Here is an 18,155-nt window from a genome sequence, read left to right on the forward strand (position 1 = left end):
GGTGAACTGAGGGAGGAACCAATGTGTAATCACCAAGAAGACGATTTGATGGCCATGTGAGAGAGGAGAGGTAAGGAGTGTGGGACTGTTGGCGAAAGGGGAGGTATGTTTGAGGTTACTGGTAACGCTCATGAATAATCTGATCACGTAGAGCCCTGGCAGACAGGGCCTGTCTACGTTGTAGCCTCCCTTCCTCTTCCTCCTCCTCCACTTCCTCCACTTCCTTCTCCTCCTCCCTCTCCTCGCAGCTTGTCCTGCTCTGTGGGGCCTCTCTGCACGTTCCCAGTCATGTTCAATTCCCAGAGGAAGCCCTACCACGCCACCCATGCCTGGAAGCGACTTTTGTCAGCACGATATTTTAAATGCCACTAAAAGTACTGCAAGACCAGCCAGGCCACTCCCTGTGGAGTATTGAAACTTTAGCCAAGTATAGGAAATGTCCAAAAACTTGTACAATCGCACCAGCAGCCTGAAGAAATAATCCAGCAACTAACCTGCAAGTACTTCACGATCCCTTTAAATAGCGCTGGTCGGGGTGGGGGTCCTTCATGCCCTTTAACGTCATGTTCTGCTGTGCGAGGTTGGCTGGAGTGTGGGGTTCCAAAATAGCAGCGGTGCCTTTAAATCACACCGATTTGCATCATAATCTCCCTCCTCTATATGCTGCTGGTGGTTGTTAGACACATGCGCAAAGCCCCTTACCAAGATGGCGTCCTGCGCACTTTCCATTGGAAGTGCGAGCGTGCATCTCGGACCCTATTTTCGAGTCTTAGTTGGCCGCGTAGCGCCTAATAAATGGGCGCTTCACGGCCCAATTCCACCCCCAAAAAGACCCAGCGGGATACTAATACAAAGCAGTAATCAAACGAGCACACTACATGAAGCAGAATCCAAAGTTCTTGGAATCCTTTCCAGGAAGTTTTTGGTAATAGTATCTTATGCTGATCATGAAAGAAGGTCTCTCTGGGAGTTCGTGGGAAGGCTAGGCGACGCTGGAGACTGGAGGGGAAAGGACTGCCCTAGATTTCTGGGTGTCCTTTCTATGAGGGTCCAATGGAAAGGACAATCAGACAGGGTATAACACAAAACGGCCAAGTCGCTGTCGCCTGTTTTCTGCCTGGCAGGAATAGTTAATATCGAGCCCCCCACACCCCGACTATCTTTCTCTTACCTTACCTGAATTCCAAGGCTTACAGATTAAAGATGTTTCCATATCCATATCCCAATAATCCCATCCCATTCGACTTCTAATATTTCTGTTTATGTTCCGACTCCATGAAGAGCAACTTGCATTTAAGAATGATGTGGAGATGCTGGCGATGGACTGGGGTGGACAAATGTAAGGACTCGCACAACACCAGGTTATAGTCCAACAGTTTTATTTGAAATCACAAGCTTTCGGAGCTTTGCTCCTTCGTCAGGTGCACTGCTGTTGGACTATAACCTGGTGTTGTGCGACTCCTTACATTTGCATTTAAGGGCTTGCAGTTACTCAGCGCTTTACACGACTTCAGGACGTTCCAAAACGCTTCACAGCCAATAAAGTACTTCTGAAACGTAGTCACGGTTATAATGTAGGAAAGTGCGCAGCCAATTTGTGCACAGCAAGGTCCCACAGACACCAATGAGATGATGACCAGGTAATTTGATTTTGGTTGAGGGATAAATATTGGTCAGGACACTAGAATGTCTCGGAGCGGCTGCAGGACATTCTGGAGGGGGAGGGTGAACAGCCAGTTGTCGTGGTGCATATAGGCACCAACGATATAGGTAAAAAACAGGATGAGGTCCTACAAGCTGAATTTAGGGAGTTAGGAGTTAAACTAAAGAGTAGGACCTCAAAGGTAGTAATCTCAGGATTGCTACCAGTGCCACGGGCAAGTCAGAGTAGGAATGACAGGATAGCTAAGATGAATACATGGCTTGAGAGATGGTGCAAGAGGGAGGGATTCAAATTCCTGGGCCATTGGAACCGGTTCTGGGGGAGGTGGGACCAGTACAAATTGGACGGTCTGCATCTGGGCAGGACTGGAACCAATGTCCTAGGGGGAGTGTTTGCCAGTGCTGTTGGGGAGGGTTTAAACTAATGTGGCAGGGGGATGGGAACCGATGCAGGAAGTCAGTGGGAAATAAAATGGTGACAGAAACAAAAGGCAGTAAGGGAGAGTGTACAGAACATGACCGGACAGATGGTCTGAGAAAGCAGGGCAAAGACCAAGGGAAGTCTAGATTAAACTGCATTTATTTCAATGCAAGAAGTCTGATGGGCAAGGCAGATGAACTCAGGGCATGGATGGGTACATGGGACTGGGATGTTATAGCTATTACTGAAACATGGATAAGGGAGGGGCAGGACTGGCAGCTCAATGTTCCAGGGTACAGATGCTATAGGAAAGATAGAGCAGGAGGTAAGAGAGGAGGGGGAGTTGCGTTCTTGATTAGGGAGAACATCATGGCAGTAGTGAGAGGGGATATATCCGAGGGTTCGTCCACTGAGTCTATATGGGTAGAACTGAAAAATAAGAAGGGAGAGATCACTTTGATAGGATTGTACTACAGACCCCCAAATAGTCAACGGGAAATTGAGGAGCAAATATGTAAGGAGATTACAGACAGCTGCAAGAAAAATAGGGTGGTAATAGTAGGGGACTTTAACTTTCCCAACATTGACTGGGACAGCCATAGCATTAGGGGCTTGGATGGAGAGAAATTTGTTGAGTGTATTCAGGAGGAATTTCTCATTCAGTATGTGGATGGCCCGACTAGAGAGGGGGCAAAACTTGACCTCCTCTTGGGAAATAAGGAAGGGCAGGAGACAGAAGTGTTGGTGAGGGATCACTTTGGGACAAGTGATCATAATTCCATTAGTTTTAAGATAGCTATGGAGAAGGATAGGTCTGGCCCAAAAGTTAAAATTCTAAATTGGGGAAAGGCCAATTTTGATGGTATTAGACAGGAACTTTCAGAAGTTGATTGGGAGAGTCTGTTGGCAGGCAAAGGGACGTCTGGTAAGTGGGAGGCTTTCAAAAGTGTGTTAACCAGGGTTCAGGGTAAGCACATTCCTTATAAAGTGAAGGGCAAGGCTGGTAGAAGTAGGGAACCTTGGATGACTCGGGAGATTGAGGCCCTAGTCAGAAAGAAGAAGGAGGCATATGACATGCATAGGCAGCTGGGATCAAGTGGATCCCTTGAAGAGTATAGAGATTGCCGGAGTAGAGTTAAGAGAGAAATCAGGAGGGCAAAAAGGGGATATGAGATTGCTTTGGCAGATCAGGCAAAGGTGAATCCAAAGAGCTTCTACAAATACATAAAGGGCAAAAGGGTAACTAGGGAGAGAGTAGGGCCTCTTAAGGATCAACAAGGTCATCTATGTGCGGAACCACAAGAGATGGGTGAGATCCTGAATGAATATTTCACATCGGTATTTACGGTTGAGAAAGGCATGGATGTTAGGGAACTTGGGGAAATAAATAGTGATGTCTTGAGGAGTGTACATATTACAGAGAGGGAGGTGCTGGAAGTCTTAACGCGCATCAAGGTAGATAAATCTCCGGGACCTGATGAAATGTATCCCAGGACGTTATGGGAGGTTAGGGAGGAAATTGCGGGTCCCCTAGCAGAGATATTTGAATCATCCACCGCTACAGGTGAGGTGCCTGAAGATTGGAGGGTAGCAAATGTTGTGCCTTTGTTTAAGAAGGGCGGCAGGGAAAAGCCTGGGAACTACAGACCAGTGAGCCTGACATCTGTAGTGGGTAAGTTGTTAGAGGGTATTCTGAGGGACAGGATCTACAGGCATTTGGAGAGGCAGGGACTAATTAGGAACAGTCAGCATGGTTTTGTGAGAGGAAAATCATGTCTCACGAATTTGATTGAGTTTTTTGAAGGGGTAACCAAGAAGATAGATGAGGGCTGTGCAGTAGACGTGGTCTACATGGACTTCAGCAAAGCATTTGACAAGGTACTGCATGGTAGGTTGTTACATAAGGTTAAATCTCATGGGATCCAAGGTGAGGTAGCCATTTGGATACAAAATTGGCTTGACGACAGAAGACAGAGGGTGGTTGTAGAGGGTTGTTTTTCAAACTGGATGCCTGTGTCCAGCGGTGTGCCTCAGGGATCGGTGCTGGGTCCGCTGTTATTTGTTATTTATATTAATGATTTGGATGAGAATTTAGGAGGCATGGTTAGTAAGTTTGCAGATGACACCAAGATTGGTGGCATTGTGGACAGTGAAGAAGGTTATCTGGGATTGCAACGGGATCTTGATCAATTGGGCCAGTGGGTCGATGAATGGCAGATGGAGTTTAATTTAGATAAATGTGAGGTGATGCATTTTGGTAGATCGAATCGGGCCAGGACCTACTCCGTTAATGGTAGGGCGTTGGGGAGAGTTATAGAACAAAGAGATCTAGGAGTACAGATTCATAGCTCCTTGAAAGTGGAGTCACAGGTGGATAGGGTGGTGAAGAAGGCATTCGGCATGCTTGGTTTCATTGGTCAGAACATTGAATGCAGGAGTTGGGATGTCTTGTTGAAGTTGTACAGGGCATTGGTGAGGCCACACTTGGAGTACTGTGTACAGTTCTGGTCACCCTATTATAGAAAGGATATTATTAAACTAGAAAGAGTGCAGAAAAGATTTACTAGGATGCTACCGGGACTTGATGGTTTGACTTACAGGGAGAGGTTAGACAGACTGGGACTTTTTTCCCTGGAGAGTAGGAGGTTAAGGGGTGATCTTATAGAAGTCTATAAAATAATGAGGGGCATAGATAAGGTCGATAGTCAAAATCTTTTCCCAAAAGTAGGGGAGTCTATAACGAGGGGGCATAGATTTAAGGTGAGAGGGGAGAGATACAAAAGGGTCCAGAGGGGCAATTTTTTCACTCAAAGGGTGGTGAGTGTCTGGAACGAGCTGCCAGAGGCAGTAGTAGAGGCGGGTACAATTTTGTCTTTTAAAAAGCATTTGGACAGTTACATGGATAAGATGGGTATAGAGGGATATGGGCCAAGTGCAGGCAATTGGGACTAGCTTAGTGGTATAAACTGGGCGACATGGACATGTTGGGCCGAAGGGCCTGTTTCCATGTTGTAACTTCTATGATTCTATGATTCTATGGACTTAGAGAATCATACAGGACAGAAGAAAGCCACTCGGCCCATCATGCCTGTGCTGGCTCTTTGAAAGAGCTATCCAATTGGTCCCATTCCCCCGCTTGAGCGCATAATCTTGGCAGACACTTCTGTTATATGAAGTATAAAAAGGGCAGCATTATCATACTAAAGAGGTTAGGGTCAGCTAAAGCTCCTGAAACCATTTGTTTTGATGTAAAAGAGCAAAATCCTGCAGATGTTGGAAATCTGAGACAAAAATCGAAGATGTTGTAAACACTCAGACTTCTCCCTAGTAAAGGTGCAGTGGCTAAGAGACAGAAAGCAGAGAGTAGTGGTGAACGGTTGTTTTTCAGACTGGAAGGAAGGTGTCCCCCAGGGGCGGGGGCGGTGGGGGGGCGGGGGCGGTGGGGGGGGGCGGAGTGGGGGCGGGGGCGGAGTGGGGGTGGGGGCGGAGTGGGGGGGGGCGGAGTGGGGGTGGGGGCGGAGTGGGGGCGGGGGCGGAGTGGGGGCGGGGGCGGTGGGGCGGAGTGGGGGCGGGGGCGGAGTGGGGGCGGAGTGGGGGCGGGGGCGGAGTGGGGGCGGGGGCGGAGTGGGGGCGGGGGCGGAGTGGGGGCGGGGGCGGAGTGGGGGCGGGGGCGGAGGTCGCTCCGACTGTCTGCCTCTCTCCCCGCGGCCTTCTCCGCGCCCGGGTGGCCCTGGAGAAGGAGCACTCGGCGCGCATGAGGCTCTCCGCGACCGGTGGGCACCGCAAGGGACCGGAGGCCATCGTGGGCACGGCTGGCAGTCTTATTTAATTTGATAAGATTCCTTTGATTTAGTTTTCTATTAGTTGCGCCCCTCTTAAAAAGGGGGCACTTTTGTTCGGTTTTAATTCTGTCGATGGCACTGGACGCAACCGATGGATTTTACCACCGGTCCATGGCCGTACCACGGTTTACTCTACCCCGCCCGGGGTGGTGAGGGCTGGCACTGATACCGCCCTCTTGCCCTCTGCCGCACTATAAAAGTCTCGTGCCCGGCGGGCGCTCCCCTGCGCAGGTGGGACGTCTCTCCCCCTCTCCCATCCCAGGTTCTCGCAGAGCAGCCGAGAGGGGGCTGGACCCAGATCGGTCCGGGCGCCCGCCCCGCCCGCCCCGCCGGCCCGCCCGCCCGTATTTAACCGAGGCGCCATTGAAACCGACGCCAGTGTGAGTTTCATTCATCACTTGTTGCTCTCGCAGTTACTTTGTGTATTCCTTCCTCTGCCTCTCCCCCCCTTCCCTCTCGGGGTGGATTGCACCGTCACGATGCCTGCGGAAAAGAAGGGATTTCAAAGCCCAGATTTGTACCGAGCCGGTTGCTTGCTGATCTGAACCTGAGCTGCTCGCCGTGGCATTTCTAGAAATAATTTTTTAAAAAAAAAATACATGTGTGTTTAAAATATACACCGATCCGTTCGGGGAAGAGAGGAGACGTGTGTCCCTGCGCTGGAGCGGATGCAATGTGCAGCTTGTGGCTCTCGGTAGGTATCTGCCTTTTCTCTTTCTTGTCTTTCTCCAGCTCAAAACTAAATTTAGAGGAAGATGGAATCCTTCTTTATTTTTGAAAGAGATGTTTGTCCCTCCGGTCTTTTATTTTTGGAGATTTTTAAAAAAAAAATATATATATTTTCACAATCTGGAGCACAAGTTTCTAAAAAGTCGTCATGGGAGGGAATGCAACCTGCAGGAACTGTGTTTTGCTGTGGAATTAAAGTTTTCGCAGAAGCTAGAAGTTAGAGAGAGATTTCAAAGGGATGCCTTGTTGGGAAGGGGGGAGGGGTGGTCCTTGCATTAATCCGATTGGTGCTCTCCCGATAACTTTTCTTTACAATTGTAGCTTTATCGAGATGTTTCAGTCCCATTGATTAACTTTCCCCACTTTTCTTCCCTTGCTGGTGGGAGTCATTAAATAATATTAATCATTAAACCTATCACTTTTTTATTTCGATGCATGTGGATTGGGTAGTTCACTGGGGACAGGCAAGTTTCGTTTGAACTGCAGCAGAACCAAACTTCCTTCTAAAGGAGAGATTTCTACCGCCGTTGATTCTAAATGAAAATGCCCATGGAGACAGGGTTACCCTTAATCAGAAGATCTGTTTTATAGAGACCAGGAACCTCCCCAAAGCCCACTTTGTACAGAGGGTTCAACCAGTTTATTTGGGGATCTGCTCCCAGGGCTCTGACTGCTCCCAGCGCAGGGAAACCACCACTTTTCAGAGGTGGATCTGAAGTATTTTTTTTTAAACGACCAAACTGCATATTGTGAAGGTTCTAAACATTCCTTATACAGAGACTTCGTCAAATGATGGTTTTTATTAAACTGGATCCCTGGATATTTACTGGTATTTTGGGATCAGATTCTATGATTTTGCCCTTTTATTATCAGGACAGTCTTGTGGTAATTGAATAAGTTAAATCCTGTTTCTATTGCATGAAATTCTTGGATTCACATTCAATGTTTCTCTCCGTTTTCCCCTAAAAACCTTAAATCAGTGACTTTAAATGCCACTTGTACTATTTGTTTAGATGCTTTGAGGTTTTGCTGTTTCCCTGTATTGTACTGTACTGTACTGTATTGATGGTTTTCACTGCATATTTTCCAACATAACACTGGTTGAAGATGTCGATATTTACGAAAAAGCTGAATTGTGTGGAATAATTCTCTGCTACGAGGTGCGAGCTTCTGGCTTAGTGCTAGCATCCTGGCCTCTGAACCAGAAGGTACAGGGTTTGAACCCTGGCTCTGGACATTCCCTGCGAGTGGAGACCGGAGCTAACATCCAGCGGGATACTGGTGTCGGGTGGTCCCCCCCCCCCATCCTATGGGTTGTGGGAGCCCATAAAGCCCTCCCGGCATATAGGACCAGCCGCCCTGTCGGCTGGGATGAAGATAGTTACAGCCATAGAAGAAGTGTTCATGTCAGACAGCTAATCAGCCTGCAAATCCTTCCATGGTGTCTGCTGTGGCTCAGTGAATAGCACTCTCGTCTCTGAGTCAGAAGGTTGTGGATTTATAGTCCCACTCCAGAGATTTGAGTCTGTAATCCACCTGAAGTGCCGTCTATCAGATGAGACATTAAGCCGAAGCCCTGTCTGCCCTCTCATGATTCCACGGCACTATTCGAAGACGATCAGGGGAGTTCTCCCCAGTGTCCTGGTCAATAGTTATCCCTCAACCAATATCACTAAAAACATTTACCCCGTAGTGGCGTTATGAAAAGGGACCAATAATATCATTATCACATTGTTGCTTGTGGGATCTTGCTGTGCGCAAATCGGCTACTGTGTTTCCTACATTACAACAGTGACTTCAAAAGTGCTTCATTGGCTGTAAAGCACTTTGGGACTCCCTGAGTCAGATTGTGAAAGGTGCTATGTAAATGCAAGTTCGTTCTTTCTTACACTCTATTCTCCAAGGGAAGAGTGTGAAGATACAAAAACAATGACAACGCCACCCTGCCAGACTGTTGATCAGCCTGCGAATCCTTCCACTATTGCACACTATTCTCCAAGGGAATTGTGCGAAAATATGAAAAGCAACGTTCGCTACTTAATCCTATGAATTGGAGTTGTCTTTTTGATTCTTGAACAGATCTGCCAAAGGTCACTCATTTTGGTTTAAAAATATGGCCCATTTTGACATCGGCCCCTTTTCGTAATGCCAGTATGGAGTAAACGTTTGGAAAGCCTGCTCATGATGCAGAGCCTTGATTGATGGGAGCACAGATCTTAGAGGTGGGTGTGAAGGTCAGCCTTCCCGACTCGAGATACTGTAAATATTTAATGAGCTGTAAATCAGGAGTACTGCAAATCGGGTGAGCGACCTCCGTGCCTGATTCTCCATCCTGTGCTCCCCTCCAGCGGGACTGAGGGGTGTGGGGCATTGCAGTCTCCAAAAATTTACACTAATGTCTAAGTTTGCAATCTGTGTCACTTTTGCTGGCCAAAAATGTCACCCCTGAACTCCTTCCGTGGCTAAGAAATCATTGCTCCCATGATCTGCAACTGTGTCACGTTCCCAGGCCTGTGTAATAGTAGGGATCTTGTAATGGACCACAGGCCCCCCCTGACTCAGGGCAGGAAAATTCAGCCTGGTTTCCTACCCAGTGACAATTGCTGGAAATTAGGCATGTGTAGTTAGAAAGAAAGGACGTGCATTTATATAGCGCCTTTCCTGACTTCAGGACGGCCCAAAGCGGTTTACAGCCAATGAGGTACTTTTTTGAAGTGCAGTCACTGTTGTAATGTAGGGAAACGCGGCAGCCAATGTGCGCACAGCAAGATCCCACAAACGTCAACGAGATAATGACCAGATAATCAGTTTTGGTAATGTTGGTTGAAGGCTAAATATTGGCCAGGACACCAGGGAGAACGCCCCTGCTCATCTTCGAAGTAGGGCCAGGGGATGTTTTACGTTCGCCTGAGAGAGCAGACGGGGCCTCGATTTAACATGTCATCAAAAAGACTGCCCGTTTCACCAGTCTGTCTATGTCCTCCTGAAGTCTCTTCGCTGTTTACTACATTTCTGAGTTTTTGCAAACTTTGAAATTATGCCCTTTATATCCAAGTTTAGGTCATTAACATATATTAAAAAGAGCTGTTGTCCTAATACTGACCCCTGAGGACACCACTGTAAACTTCCCTCCAGTCTGATAAACAACCATTCACCACTGCTCTCTACTTTCTGTCTCTTAGCCAATTTCATATTGACGCTGCCACTGCCCCTTTACTAAGGAGAACTCCTCTGCTCTTCTTCGAATAGTGCCATGGGATCTTTTACGTCCACCTGAGAGTGCAGACAAGGTCTCGGTTTAATGCCTCATCCAAAATACAGCACCTCCGACATTGCAGCACTGTCAGTATTGCACTGGGGTGTTAGCCTGGATTTTGTGCTCAAGTCTCTGGAGTGGGACTTGAACCCACGACTTTCTGATTCAGGGAAGAGATTGCTACCATTAAGCTACGGCTGTAAGAACATAAGAAATAGGAGCAGGAGTAGGTCACACGGCCCCTCGAGCCTGCTGCGCCATTCAATAAGATTATGGCTGATCTTCTACCTCAACTCCACTTTCCTGCTCTATCCCCTTGATTTCCCTTAGAGTCCAAAAATCTATCTATCTCAGCCTTGAATATACTCAACGACTCAGCATCCACAGCCCTCCTGGGGTAGAGAATTCCAAAGATTCACAACCCTCTGAGTGAAGAAATGCCTCCTCATCTCAGTCTTAAGTGGCCGACCCCTTATCCTGCGACTATGACCCCTAGTTCTAGACTCTCCAGCCAGGGGAAACAACCTCTCAGCATCTACCCTGTCAAGCCTCTTCAGAATCTTATATGTTTCAATGAGATCACCTCTCATCCTTCTAAACTCCAGAGAATATAGGCCCATTCTACTCAACCTCGCCTCATAGGACAACCCTCTCATCCCAGGAATTAATCTAGTGAACCTTTGTTGCACCACCTCTAAGGCAAGTATATCCTGCCTTGGATAAGGAGACCAAAACTGTACACAGTACTCCAGGTGAGGTCTCGCCAAAGCCCTGTACAACTGTAGTAAGAAAAACACCTGTCCTGTGAGGACAGGAGTGTGTTTGGATGTGATGCCCCGCATGGTCTACCAGCCCAATGCACGTTGTCTAGATTCACGAGTAAAGACCAAACACTTAGATGAGGTTCCCAAGACTTCATAGAATCATAGAAAATTTACGGCACAGAAGGAGGCCATTCGGCCCATTGTATCCGCTTCGGCAGAAAATGAGCCACCCAGCCTAATCCCACTTTCCAGCACTTTGTCCGTAGTCATCCAAGTAAAATGGATGGTAGGGAAGAAAAGGGTGGAAATCATTCCTAAGTTTTGCCTGGTGTTAATGTCTTTGAGATTAGCTTTCCACCACTGCAATGCAAATATGATCAGCTTGTCCTTTCATGTAAGGTGTATCAACTGCATATTGGTAAACCATCACTTGCATCATCCGGATACAAAATTCTGATCCTAGGACGGTAATAACTTGTGTGTTTCTTCAGCGTAACTTGCTAATACTGAGCCCGCATCAGGGGAACTGCAGAGTATGAGCTGCCTCCCTTGAATGGGGTGCATTTCCTTCAGAAATTTAAGACTGGTTTGATGACTCTGTATCAGAATGACCGCTATTGTCCCAGGACAGGAAGTCAACCATGTCCAGGCTTCCAGACTAAGTCATTTAGCACAGTTAGCCTGAGACTGCAGCCTCTTCTGAATTATTTGCATTGAGTGTGTACCAGGTTTAAAAGGTGTAACTCAAGATATATGGTCCTAGGAACATTAAGAACAGGGGGAGGCCATTCAGTCCCTCGGGACTGTTCTGCCATTCAGTTAGATTATGACTGATCTGCACCTCAACTTCATTTATCCCCCTTTGCTCCATTTCCCTTGATACCCAAACCTAACAAACATCTCAGTCTTTGAAAGCTCCAATTGACCCCCAGCATCCACAGCCTATTGGGGGGAGAGTTCCAGATTTCCACTACCCTTTGTGTGAAAAACTGCGTCCTAGGGGTCATTTGCTGGCTTTTCACTCCTGGTGGGGGATGGGGCTGCTTGGCAAGAACGCTTAGCAGAAATTTGGGCTTGTGCTGTGTAGTGTTTGAACTTTTCCTCTTTACTGATGTCAGTGTGAGTTTGGTAAAGTAGGTGGAATTCTCTCACAGCTGCACTGCAGGTGTTCTATTTTTAAAACTGGTCATTTTAAATAATGGTGTCCAAGGGAATCTCTGGTACATCAGCGGCAAATATGTGCCTACATAACACAAGTAATTCATTGTGCGAAGTGCTGTGAGATATTTTAATATAACATAAGGTGCTATATAAATGCAGGAATTAGTAGCGTCGTTGGTACCTTTTGCCCTTCCAAACTCGGGTTGATTCCCAAGGGGCTGAATGGCCTCCTCCTGTTCCTATAACCATATATCTTGATGTGGAGATGCCGGTGATGGACTGGGGTGGACAAATGTAAGGAGTCTTACAACACCAGGTTATAGTCCAACAGCTTTATTTGAAATCGCAAGCTTTTAGAGCTTTCCTCCTTCCTCACCTGACGAAGGAGGAAAGCTCCGAAAGCTTGTGATTTCAAATAAAGCTGTTGGACTATAACCTGGTGTCGTGCGACTCCTTACATATATCTTGAGTTACACCTTTTAAACCTGTTACACATACAACGCACAGAATTTAGAAGAGGCAGCTGGCTCAGGCTAACTGTGCTAAATGATTTGGACTGGCAGCCTGGACATGGTTGATTTCCTGTCCTGGGACAATAGCGCTCATTTTGATACAGTCAAAATACAGTGTTTTTGAGCTGTGGTGGTGGTGGTGCTGGGAGCAACTTGAGATGATGAATTAAGAGTAATGCATAAGATGGACTGAGGTACATTCAGATTCTGTACAATCTTACGCCCCTCTATAAGTGCATTTCCATTTAGCATATTGATGTCTAATATATTGGTACCAATAAGCCTTGTGACCAAATTTGCCTCTGTTGGTTAGTTGGCAGACTGCAGATTCTATTACCAAAGTGACCAGGAAAATTTTGGCAAAGAGCGTCTTTGTATCCATTAATCCGTGCCTCGCATACCAAGCAGTGATTGCAGTCAATCGTGTGGTGAGAAATCACTTTGTGATATTGTAATTGGAAGACTGGGTTCAAATCACAGCAGCAGGAACAATAAACATTACAATCAAAACCAGGCGGATTATACTAAATTGCAGTCCTAATTCCTCTCTAAGGAAATAACTGCATCAGCTTGTGTGTTGCTGGGCCTGTACATAAGTCAGTCTGATATCCTTTAATGCTGTTTGATAAGCTTCTTCTTTGATGCTCTTAGTTCCTCAGCTCAAATTGGCCCTATTACCATTGCCATTTCTGACAGATCTTTGCCCACCCTCGTTGTACAATTCAAATTGATCTCTTCAACAGCAAATCCCCACCAAGGCCGAAAGGATAAAGATTGTGATTGTTAAAATGGATTCCATCTCAAAAGGTCACCCTCATCTCATTATACTTTACTGAAATCCTAGTAACAACATGGCCAGACTAAGGTTGGCTGCTCTCTGCTGGAGAAGGGCTGCACCTCACTGCCCTAATGCACAGGAATGTTATCAACTTATCTCCTACTTACCTTATGGAAATGTGTCAGGGTCCAAGACTCAACCCCAGGTAGCCACTGAGATATCAATCGGGCCTCTTTTACTGAAGACCACGACCACATGATGGAATCGAGCCCGTGCTTGTTTCAGTGCAGCGAATAAGGTCTTTGTGTGAGACAGAAAGCGACTCCTGGTTATTATTGCATGATTGGAGCTATATGCTTAATGACACATACGTAAAGAAAAATGTCATAGGGTATCTGGTTCTGATCTGGTGACCCTTGCAACTGTGTGGCTATGAGGTATAAAAGAGTACAGTAGTTTCAGTGTGAGTCACTACTTGAAAAAAATGGACTGTTCACACACACACACACACACACACACACACACACATTGGTTCATGTGTTTTTACACCGATGGTATGCATTCGATGGCAGACACTACTGCCACCAATGGCACCCTATGATATGAAGCAGAACTCCGTGACTCGAAAGGAGTCTGAGATTCAGCTTTTAGTGGGTCTCGATCAGAGGTTGGCAGGTGGCCGTGCTACTGACCCTCCAACAGTTGCTGTAATAAAGGGGAACCATGCTCTGAGGGAAACCATGCTCTGAGGTAAGGGGTCTCTCTTGAGACTCAGTGGCTCAGTGGGTAGCACTCCCGCGAGTCAACAGGTCATGGGTTCAAGTTCCACTCCAGAGACTTGAGCACATAATCCAGGCTGACACTCCAGTGCAGTACTGAGGGAGTGCTGCAGTGTCAGAGGTGCCGTCTTTCAGATCAGACGTCTGCCCTGAAGATGAACAGGGGAGTTCTCCTGGTCAATATTTATCCCTCAACCAATGTCACTAAAACAGATTATCCGGTCATTATCTCATTGCTGTTTGTGGGATCTTGCTGTGCACAAATTGGCTGCTGTGCTTCCTGCATTACAACAGTGATTACATTTCAAAAGTACTTCATTGGCTGTAAAACGCTTTGGGATGTCCTGAGGCCATGAAAGGCGCTATATAAATGCACTAGTTCTTCTTTCTTGAGCACCTGCTGGAGCCCTGACACCAATATAAAAGTGCTTTTACACATGGTTTTGGCTGTTCTCTGCCCTGCCAATTTATTATCAGATTATATATGCATGGCTTGTGAAACCGTTCCGTACAGAGAAAAGGTATAGCTAAATGCTCCTTTTTTGCCTGGGTTCGGAAGCAGGTGAAAGAGTTGTTTAAATCACTCCAGGACTGTACAAGATTGTAATTAAGGATTTGTCTCCGTTCCAATGGGGAGTGCTTCCAGGTTGACGACACTCCCTTGGTGATTGCATTCAGCCCAGTCTACAATGATCTCCCCAGGGTCAGCCTGTTTGCCATTCTGGGCAATATTAAATTTCCAGGAGTGCGTTTTGCTGCCAGTGTGAGCACAGAACTTCCCTCGCCTGCAGCAAATGGCCTACAGCCTCTTTCATCTTTTCATAGTGGCTTGATACAAATCTGGTCCTCTTGGCTCTAATTTCCGGATTGAATTTGCAGGAGGGTGTGTAGTGCACGCTTAATAGACCCTTTATACTGCTGGTACCAGTTGCCGACCAGTAGCTGTTTCAGAGCAGCGCTGTGTTACACTGCCGGCTTCGTTCTTGGGCAAAGTGGAGTTCTGCTCATGGATACTTGAATGCTGGCTAGGGTGTTAAATCCGAACTGTTCTTAAAAAGCCAACTACCTGAGGTACTCAAACTATTCCAGTCAATCGTCTATGGTGTTGAACTTGGGGAATCGATACCAAGTATAATCTTCAGGTGGAGTGGTGTTAGAGGGCTCAGGATAATTGGACCAAGGCAGGCAGACATAATTCAGTCTCTATATTAAAGTTAAACATTCTGTCTTTATTTTTATATTTCCATTATAATGAATTCTTATGTCCAGATTTATAATGGAAACTGCCCATGTAAACTTGTCACACTGTAATTGCAGCACCTCTACTGGTTGATGGGCGTCATTACAACGTGACACATTTACATAGGCAAATCTCCATTATAAACGCAAAGTGTCTATTGACACCACTGTGTCAGCCAACGAGTTGGAAGCGGGGCGGGTTTTATGACAGGACTTACAGCAAACACCTAAATCAAAAGCGAAATACTGCGGAAGCTGGAAATCTGAAATAAAAACAGAAAATGTTGGAGAAGCTCAGCAAGTCGGGCAGCATCTGTGGAGAAAGAAACAGAGTTAAGGTTTCAGGTTGAAGACCTGACGAAAGGTCTTCGATCTGAAATGTTAACTTTGTTTCTTTCTCCACTGATGCTGCCTGAGCTTCTCCAGCATGTTCTGTTTTTATTCTGACAGCAAACAGTCTATTTTACAGCAAACAAAGTCTATTTAAAAAGAGTCTCTCCAGGCGTGATTGACGGGGAAATTATCCAATCATCTCCATTCTGGCCGGGGGTAGTGGTGTCACTCTATGTAGCCTTGTAAGTGGATATCGGAAATTATAATGGGAAAAGTTAATCTTGCGTACAGACATCAGATTTTTAAGCTATTAACAGATGGAGTGAATTCACTGGCCGGTGCGGGTCAGAGCTAGGGTATTGTAGTCTCGTCTTCAACCTACACTCCCATCAAACATGGCTCCTGATTGGGAACATGGGACCGGTAAATTTACCCTCATATTTGCAGTTTAACAAGATGACTTCTCAGTGGGTTTATTGCTGCACTGAAGCCAAAGGTGGTGTGAGACCATCTCCTCAGGGTCGACTTGCACAGCTTGCCAGAATTGAACGCAACACCTGATCTTTAGCTTCACCCCATTAGTTACCCATTTGTTTAACAGGACATGAAATTGTATCGACTCAAAATCTACAGTATAACTGAGCAATTCATCTTGGACAAGCTGGTAGATAAATACAGAATTTTGAGGATGGAACAGACCAGGAACAGGGAACAAAGGCTGTGTTAACCTGTAGAAAGGACATTTCTCCAAGGGAAAAACATCCTCTTACTCATTCCATAGATTCTTACCTTAAGTTAGTTTCACTAAAACTGCAGTTGAATTACCCTCCAATGGTTGTCGGCTAATTTTGAAAATGCAAATCCCATCAGAATTTTGCAACTGACGTTCAGTTTAAATCAAAATAAAATCCTAGGCAACAAATTTAAAAATTCAATATAGATTTTTTTTTTATTAGTTCATGGGACGTGGGCGTCGCTGGCGAGGCCGGCATTTATTGCTCATCCCTAATTGCCCTTGAGAAGGTGGCAGTGAGCCGCCTTCTTGAACCGCTGCAGTCCGTGTGGTGAAAGTTCTCCCACATTACCAAGAATCCTTTTGTCATTTGGAGTATGAACTAAAAGTACCCTGAACAGGCAATGAATTATGTTTCCTAGGAACATAGGAGCAGGAATAGGCCATTCAGCCCCTCGAGTCTGTTTCACCCTTCAATTAGATCATGGTTGATCTGTATCTTAATTTCATCTACTCATCTTGGTTCCGTAACCCTTAACACCCTTGCCTAACAAAAGTCTATCAATCTCAGTTTTTAAATTTTCAGTTGATCCCCAGTCTCAACAGCTTTTTGAGGGAGAGAGTTCCAGATTTCCACTATCCTTTGTGTGAAGAAGTGCTTCCTGACATCACCCCTGAACGGCTTAGTTCTAATTTTAAGGTTACGCCCCCTTGTTCTGGACTCCCCCACCAGAGGAAATAGTTTCTCTCTGTCTACCCTATCAACTCCTTTAATCATCTTAAACACCTCAACTAGATCACCCCTTAATCTTCTACACTCAAGGGAATACAAGCCTCGTCTATGCAACCTGTCCTCATAATTTAACACTTTTAGCACCAGGATCATCCATGATCCTGTACAGCAAGTGAGCATTGTGTGGGTGAACAACCTCTCAGTGTGATTGCCCAGTATGGTCTATGTCAGCAGAACTCAAACTGTGGCCCCCTAACTGATACTTTGGCGCTTGAAGCCCAGACAACTCAGTTCTATTTGTGCAGTTTGTCCAGTTTGAGTTCTCTTGGGCCTGAAGGTTTGGAAAGGGCAGGTCTTGACATTATTACCTCATTGGTGGATAAATCCTAAATCAAGATCTGTTAATACCTGCAACTTAAGATCGAAGATATATGTAGGTCAGTGAGATCATGGATTTATATACTGCCCCCAAGGCTTCATGGTTCACACCTACACAGCCCATGGACAGACTGCCTAGACTTCCCTAATTCATGTTGAGGGGAGGGGATGCTCTCCCTGAGTCTATCAGTAATTCCTGATTTGTCAGTCAAATGTTTTTCCAGCTCAGCAACAGAAAGCCAGAGGATGTTGTTTGGAGCATCCACAGCAAGAAATAGGAGAAAGAACTTGCCTTTATATAGCACCTCTCACAATCTCAGGACGTCCTAAAGCGCTTTACAGCCAAAGAAAAGTAGTCACTGTTGTAATATAGGAAACGTGGCAGCCAATTTGCGCACAGCAAGGTCCCACAAACAGCAATGTGATAATGACCAGATAATCTGTTTTTAGTGATGTTGGATGAGGGAAATACATTGGCCAGGACACCGGGGAGAACTCCCCTGCTCTTCTTCAAGATAGTGCCATGGGATCTTTTATGCCCACCTGAGAGGGCAGGAGGGACTTCGGTTTAACATCTCATCCAAAAGATGGCACCTCCAACAGTGCAGCACTCCCTCAGTACTGCACTGGGAGTGTCAGCCTAGATTATGTGCTCAAGTTTCTGGAGTGGGACTTAAACCCACAATCTTCTGATTCAGAGGGGAGTGTGCTGCCACTGAGCCAGGGCTGACACCATGGCAGCACGAGTGAAAGGGGTCTATTAACCCTTCAGTTGCCAGCAGATGAAGGGAAACTCCACTCCAGAGATTGAGCACATAATCTAAGCTGAAACTTC

The 18,155-nt window shown here is 46.2% G+C and overlaps 1 protein-coding gene across 4 annotated transcripts in view; it reads left to right on the top strand.

Annotated features, from left to right (window-relative positions):
• Nucleotides 1-6,315: 6,315 nt before the first annotated feature.
• LOC137304187 (carbohydrate sulfotransferase 3-like) overlaps nucleotides 6,316-18,155 on the top strand; it is a 139,534-nt gene continuing 127,694 nt past the window's right edge. For all 4 annotated transcript variants that reach the window (XM_067972711.1, XM_067972710.1, XM_067972713.1 and 1 more), the window contains exon 1: nucleotides 6,316-6,619. The gene's annotated coding sequence lies outside the window, so the exon portion shown is untranslated. The remainder of the gene's footprint in view (nucleotides 6,620-18,155) is intronic.

Source organism: Heptranchias perlo, chromosome 36 (assembly GCF_035084215.1).
Source record: "Heptranchias perlo isolate sHepPer1 chromosome 36, sHepPer1.hap1, whole genome shotgun sequence".
Classification (NCBI taxonomy): Eukaryota; Metazoa; Chordata; class Chondrichthyes; order Hexanchiformes; family Hexanchidae; genus Heptranchias; species Heptranchias perlo.